Here is an 8,100-nt window from a genome sequence, read left to right on the forward strand (position 1 = left end):
TCGTATTTATTGAGCACTTACTGTGTGCAGAGCACTGTACTAAGTGCTTGGGAAGTACAAAGTGGCAACATCTAGAGACGGTCCTTACCCAACAGTGGGCTCACAGTCTAGAAGGGGGAGACAGACAACAAAATAAAATATATTAACAAAATAAAATAAATAGAATGAATGTGTGCAAGTAAAATAAATAGAGTAATAAATATGTACAAACATATATACAGGTCCTGTGGGGAGGGAAAGGAGGGGGCTCAGTCTGGGAAGGCCTTCTGGAGGAGGTGAGCTCTCAGTAGGGTTTTGAAGGGAGGAAGGGAGCTAGCTGTTTCTGCTCCTTTGCCAGGTGTGGAGGGGCTTGGATCTGGGAAGACAATCCTTCTTCCCAGTTCTGCCCCTTGAAGATCTCCAAGCCCATCAAACCACAGGCAGCCTCCCCTCCCTAGTAAGAATAATCATAATGATGGCATTTATTAAGTGCTTACTATGTGCAAAGCACTGTTCTAAGCGCTGGGGGGGATACAAGGTGATCAGGTTGTCCCACGGGGGGCTCACAGTCTTAATCCCTATTTTACAGATGAGGGAACTGAGGCTCAGAGAAGTTAAGTGACTTGCCCAAGGTCGCACAGCAGACATGTGGCAGAGCTGGGATTCGAACCCACGACCTCTGACTCCAAAGGCCGTGCTCTTTCCACTGAGCCACGCTGCTTCTCATAATAATAATAATGATGGTATTTGTTGTGTGCTTACTGGGTGCCACGTGCTTTTCTGAGCCCTGGGATAGAGCCAAGGCAATCAGGTTGGACCCAAACCCACATGGGGCTCACAGTCTTAATCAATCAATCAATCAATCATATTTATTGAGCGCTTACTGTGTGTAGAACACTGTACTGAGTGCTTGGGAAGTACAAGTTGGCAACATACAGAGACGGTCCCTACCCAACAGTGGGCTCACAGTCTAGAAAGGGGAGACAGAGAACAAAACAAAACATATTAACAAAATAAAATAAGTAGAATAGATATGTACAAGTAAAATAAATAGAGTAATAAATCCGTACAAACATATATACATGCTGTGGGGAATGGAAGGAGGTAAGGGGGGGGGAGAGGAAGGAGGGGGCTCAGTTTGGGGAGGCCTCCTGGAGGAGGTGAGCTCTCAGTAGGGCCTTGAAGGGAGGAAGAGAGCGAGATGAGGTCACTGAGGCCCAGAGAAGTGAAGTGAGTTGCCCAAGGTCACACAGCAGACAAGCGGGATTAGGGTACATATCTGTTCTATTTATTTTATTTTGTTAATCTGTTTGGTTTTGTTCTCTGTCTCCCCCTTCCAGACCGTGAGCCCACTGTTGGGTAGGGACCGTCTCTCGATGTTGCCAACTTGGACTTCCCAAGCGCTTAGTCCAGTGCTCTGCACACAGTAAGCGCTCAATCAATACGATTGATTGATTGATTGACCCACGTCCTCTGATTCCCAAGTCCGGGCTCTTGCCACTAGGCCATCCCTCCCCTCCCTGCCTCGCTCCCTCCTCTCTCTGGAACGTCACCCTGACGGAACAGAGGGAGGAAGTGGTTTGGCTGGGCCTCTGAAGCCTTCTCTTTCTGGGAAGAGCCCAGAATTTGCTTATTCTGGCCGCAGGACCCTCCCTCTGCCCATCCGCCAAGCTCGCTCTCTTCCTCCCTTCAAGGCCCTACTGAGAGCTCACCTCCTCCAGGAGGCCTTCCCACCCTGAGCCCCTTCCTTCCTCTCCCCCTCGTCCCCCTCTCCATCCCCGCCATCCTACCTCCTTCCCTTCCCCACAGCACCTGTCTATATGTATAGATGTTTGTACATATTTATTACTCTATTTTACTTGTACATATCCTATTTATTTTATTTTGGTAGTACGTTTGGTTTTGTTCTCTGTCTCCCCCTTTTAGACTGTGAGCCCACTGCTGGGTAGGGACTGTCTCTATATGTTACCAACTTGGACTTCCCAAGCGCTTCGTACAGTGCTCTGCACACAGTAAGCGCTCAATAAATACGATTGATGATGAATACTGGGCCCCAGCTCCCCCTCGTCCCCCTCAGGCTCTGGGGTCCCACTGGAGCCCAAATCGGTTGGTAGCCCAACTACAACACTCTGCCCAGGTGTTCTTTGGGGTGCGTGTGGATCAGGGTTGAACTGAGACTCACAAAACACGCCGCTTCTCCAAGGGGATGGAACTGCCCGTCTCCTTCTTCCAACCGCCCCTGCAGAGATTCCCGGCCTCAGTTTCCCGATGCCCCCTCCTCACCTACTCGCCGGTGACGGGCGACTCACTGGTTGGCATGGCTACCTCCCCCCGCCTGGGCTGGAGCCCAGGGCCCCCGATCCGGTCAATCGATCAATCAATCGTATTTATTGAGCGCTTACTGTGTGCAGGGCACTGTACTAAGCGCTTGGGAAGTCCAAGTTGGCAACACGTAGAGACGGTCCCTACCCAACAGTGGGCTCACAGTCTAGAAAAGGTCATGTCCACGGTGGGTAGCGACCAGCGTGGCTTAGTGGAAAGAGCCCGGGCTTTGGAGTCAGAGGTCATGGGTTCGAATCCCCGCTCCTCCACGTGTCTGCTGTGTGAACTTGGGCAAGTCACTTAACTTCTCTGCGCCTCAGTTACCTCACCTGTAAAATGGGTAGTAAGACTGTGAGCCCCACGTGGGACAACCTGATCACCTTGTATCCCCCCAGCGCTTAGAACAGTGCTTTGCACATAGTAAGCGCTTAACAAATGCCATCATTATTATTATTATTTGGAGTCAGAGGTCGTGGGTTCAAATTCCGGCTCCGCCACTTGTCAGCTGGGTGACTTTGGGCAAGTCGCTTCACTTCTCCGGGCCTCAGTTCCCTCATCTGTCAAATGGGGATTAAGACGGTGAGCCCCACGTGGGACAACCTGATCACCTTGTATCTCCCCCAGCGCTTAGAACAGTGCTCGGAGCCCATTGCTGGGTAGGGACCGTCTCTATATGTTGCCGACTTGTACTTCCCAAGCGCTTAGTACAGTGCTCTTCACACAGTAAGTGCTCAATATGACGGAATGAATGAATGGAACAAATACTATTATTATTATTCAGGGCCTACTGCTTCGGAGATGCAGCATGGTACAATGATTAGACCTCAGACTCGGGATTCAGAAGGTCACGGGTTCTAATTCCAGCTCCGCCACTTGTCTGCTGTGTGACCTTGAATGAGTCGCTTCACTTCTCTGTGCCTCAGTTCCCTCATCTGTAAAATGGGGGTTGAAGCGAGGGACAGGGACTGTGTCCAACTTGATTTGCCTGTATCCACCCCAGTACTGCTTTGTGCAGTACTTAATAATAAATAATAATAATAATGGCAGTTTTTAAGACTGTGAGCCCACTGTTGGGTAGGGACTGTCTCTATATGTTGCCAACTTGGACTTCCCAAGCACTTAGTACAGTGCTCTGCACACAGTAAGCGCTCAATAAATACAATTGAATGAATGAATTAAGTGCTTACTATGTGCAAAGCACTGTTCTAAGCACTGGGGAGATTACAAGGAGATCGGGTTGTCCCACGGGGGGCTCCCAGTCTTCATCCCCATTTTCCAGATGAGGGAACTGAGGCCCAGAGAAGTGAAGTGACTTGCCCAAAGTCACACAGCCGACAATTGGCAGAGCCGGGATTCGAACCCATGACCCCTGACTCCAAAGCCCGGGCTCTTTCCACTGAGCCACGCTGCTTCTTACTTGACACATAGTAAGCGCTTAACAAATACCACAATTAATACTAATACTAATCGCAGTATTTGTTAAGCACTTACTATGTGCCAGGCACTGTACTAAGCGCTGGGGTGGAAACAAGCAAATCGGGTTGGACACAGTCCCTGTCCCGCATGGGGATCACAGTCTTAACCCCCATTTTACAGATGAGGATAGCCCGGATAGCTCAGTCGGTAGAGCATCAGACTTTGAATCTGAGGGTCCAGGGTTCATGTCAATCAATCAATCAATCAGTCAATCAATCGTATTTATTGAGCGCATACTATGTGCAGAGCACTGTACTAAGCGCTTGGGAAGTACAAATTGGCAACACAATTTGCCAATGTGCCAATTTGCCAACACATCATGTCCCCGTTTGGGCGTGATGTGTTTTAAGAGAAGCAGCGTGGCTCAGTGGAAAGAGCCCGGGCTTTGGAGTCAGAGGTCACGGGTTCGAATCCCGCTCCACCACATGTCTGCTGTGTGATCTTGGGCAAGTCACTTCACTTCTCTGGGCCTCAGTTCCCTCATCCGTAAAATGACGATTAAGACTGTGAGCCCCACGTGGGACAACCTGATCACCCTGTATCCTCCCCAGCGCTTCGAACAGTGCTTTGCACATAGTAAGCGCTTAACAAATGCCAATTATTATTATTATGAGGAAACGGAGGCCCAGAGAAGTGAAGTGACTTGTCCAAGGTCACGCAGCAGACCAGTGGCAGAGCCGGGATTAGACCCCAGGTCCTTCTGACACTTAACAGAACGTACGCTTTATTCAAGACTGTGAGCCCGCTGTTGGGTAGGGACCGTCTCCAGATGTTGCCAACTTGGACTTCCCAAGCGCTTAGTACAGTGCTCCGCACACAGTAAGCGCTCAATAAATAAATACAATTATTACTACTATTTCTATTGCGCTCCTGGATGGCTGTGACTTTCTCCGGGGTCATCCTCTGTATGGGCACAGGGCAGGATGAACAGCTTGGCGTCCGCAAGGGTTGGCAGTGAAATCAGGACCGGTGGTGGGGCAGGCCCCGGCCCAAAGCCCGTCACTTTGGGTCACGTTACGGATTAGCAACCTCAGTTCGGGTGGCACGGTGCCTGCTCGACTGAATACAGGTCACCGGGGGTGGGGAAGAGGGATGGTGATGCCAACAGGTCATTGGATGCGCTTAGTACAGTGCTCTGCACACAGTAAGCGCTCAATAAATACGATTGAATGAATGAATGAATGGATGGCAAGGGAGCGGGGCTTTAGAGAAGCAGCGTGGCTCAATCAATCAATCAATCAATCAATCAATCGTATTTATTGAGCACTTACTGTGTGCAGAGCATCTGACTAAGCGCTTGGGAAGTCCAAGTTGGCAACATCTAGAGACGGTCCCTACCCAACAGTGGGCTCACAGTCTAGAAGGGGGAGACGGATAACAAAACAAAACATATTAACAAAATAAAATAGATAGAATAGATATGTACATGTAAAATAAATAGAGTAATAAATATGAACAAACATATATACATATATCCAGGTGCTGTGGGGAAGGGAAGGAGGTAAGGCGGGGGGATGGAGAGGGTGAGGAGGGGGAGAGGAAGGAGGGGGCTCAGTCTGGGAAGGCCTCCTGGAGGAGGTGAGCTTTGGAGTCAGAGGTCATGGGTTCAAATGCCAGCTCCACCAATCAATCAATCAATCGTATTTATTGAGAGCTTACTGTGTGCAGAGCACTGTACTAAGCGCTTGGGAAGTATAAGTAGGCAACATATAGAGACGGTCCCCACCCAACAGTGGGCTCACAGTCTAGAAGGGGGACTTGTTGGGTAGGGACCGTCTCTATAGGTCGCTGACATGTACTTCCCAATCAATCAATCAATCAATCAATCAATCCTATTTATTGAGTGCTTACTGTGTGCAGAGCACTGTACTAAGCACTTGGGAAGTCCAAGTTGGCAACCTATAGAGACGGTCCCTACCCAACAGTGGCCTCACAGTCTAGAAGGGGGACTTGTTGGGTAGGGACCGTCTCTATAGGTTGCCGACATGTACTTCCCAAGCGCTTAGTCCAGTGCTCTGCACACAGTAAGCGCCCAATAAATACGATTGAATGAATGAAAAGTAGAATGAAAAGCCGACTGCGGCCCGAGGAGACAAGGCTCTGGCGTCCCCGCCCCGAGGCTCTGCCACTCTCCCTGCCATCCGTGGGCAGGAACATGGCCACCATTCATTCATTCATTCAATCGTATTTATTGAGTGCTTACTGTGTGCAGAACACTGTGTGCACCCCACAGCACCTGTATATCCCCACAGCACCTGTATATATGTATATATGTTTGTACATATTTATTACTCTATTTATTTATTTATTTTACTTGTACCTATCTATTCTATTTATTTTATTTTGTTAGTATGTTTGGTTTTGTTCTCTGTCTCCCCCTTCTAGACTGTGAGCCCACTGTTGGGTAGGGACCGTCTCTATATGTTGCCAGCTTGTACTTCCCAAGCGCTTAGTACAGTGCTCTGCACACAGTAAGCGCTAAATAAATATGATTGATTAATTGATTGATTGTACTAAGCACTTGGGAAGTACAAGTCGGCAACATATAGAGACGGTCCCTACCCAGCAGTGGGCTCACGGGCTAGAAGGGGGACTTGTTGGGTAGGGACCATCTCTATAGGTTGCCGACGCGTACTTCCCAAGCGCTTAGTCCAGTGATCTGCACACAGTAAGCGCTCAATAAATACGATTGAATGAATGAAAAGTAGAATGAAAAGTTGACTGCGGCCTGGGGAGACAAGGGTCACAGGCTCTGGCATCCCCGCCCCGAGGCTCTGCCACTCTCCCTGCCAGCAGCGGGCGGGATAATGGGCACCAGAGAAGGAGCGGGCTGGGAGCCAGGGCCTGGCTCTCCTTTCATCATCATCATCAATCGTATTTATTGAGCGCTTACTATGTGCAGAGCACTGTACTAAGCGCTTGGGAAGTACAAATTGGCAACATATAGAGACGGTCCCTACCCAACAGTGGGCTCACAGTCTAGAAGTCACAGTCTGACTGGGCCCCGAGAGCGATCGGTCGCGACCGATCAGTCAGACTGTGACTTCTAGACTGTGAGCCCACTGTTGGGTAGGGACCGTCTCTAGATGTTGCCAACTTGGACTTCCCAAGCGCTTAGTCCAATGCTCTGCACACAGTAAGCGCTCAATAAATACGATTGAATCAATGAACGGGCCTGGGTTCGGGGGGACCATACCCTCTCTGTCCCAAGACTTAGGATGGCAGGGTGGGAAGGGTTGAACCAGCAGGGACCAGAGACGGGCTTCTCAGGTGGCTTCTCAGTTTTCCCCGAAGCATATTGCCGACTCGTACTTCCCAAGCGCTTAGCACAGTGCTCTGCACACAGTAAGCGCCCAATAAATACGATCGAATGAAGGAATGAATTCATTCGATCGTATTTTTTGAGCGCTTCCTGTGTGCAAAGTGCCTGGGAGAGGACAAGAGAACAACAGACACATTCCTGCTCACAGGGAGCTCACGGTCTAGAAGGGGAGACAGGCGTTAATATAAATAAATGAATGGATAAATAAATATATTACAGATAATAATAATAATTTTGGTATTTGTTAAGCGCTTACTATGTGCAAAGCACTGTTCTAAGCCCTGGGGAGGATACAAGGTGATCAGGTTGTCCCATGTGGGGCTTACAATCTTAATCCCCATTTTCCAGATGAGATAACTGAGGCCCAGAGAAGTGAATGGACTTGCCCAAAGTCACACAGCTGACGAGCGGCGGAGCCGGGATTTGAACCCATGATCTCTGACTCCCAATAATAATAATAATAATAATAATGGCATTTGTTAAGCGTTCACTAAGTGCAAAGCACTGTTCTAAGTGCTGGGGGGATACAAGGTGATCAGGTTGTCCCACGTGGGGCTCACAGTCTTAATCCTCATTTGACAGATGAGGTCACTGAGGCTCAGAGAATAATAATAATAATAATAATAATAATAATAATAATAATAATAACATTTGTTAAGTGCTTACTATGTGCAAAGCACTGTTCTAAGTGCTGGGGGGGGATACAAGGTGATCAAGTTGCCCCACGTGGGGCTCACAGTCTTAATCCTCATTTGACAGATGAGGTCACTGAGGCTCAGAGAATAATAATAATAATGGCATTTGTTAAGCGCTTACTATGTGGAAAGCACTGTTCTAAGCGCTGGGGGGATACAAGGTGATCAAGTTGTCCTATGTGGGGCTCACAGTCTTAATCCTCATTTGACAGATGAGGTCACCGAGGCTCAGAGAAGTGAAGTGACTTGCCCAAGGTCACACAGCAGACATGTGGTGGAGTCGGAATTTGAACCCATGACCCCTGA

The sequence above is a fragment of the Tachyglossus aculeatus genome, chromosome 22 (assembly GCF_015852505.1).
Source record: "Tachyglossus aculeatus isolate mTacAcu1 chromosome 22, mTacAcu1.pri, whole genome shotgun sequence".
NCBI lineage: Eukaryota > Metazoa > Chordata > Mammalia > Monotremata > Tachyglossidae > Tachyglossus > Tachyglossus aculeatus.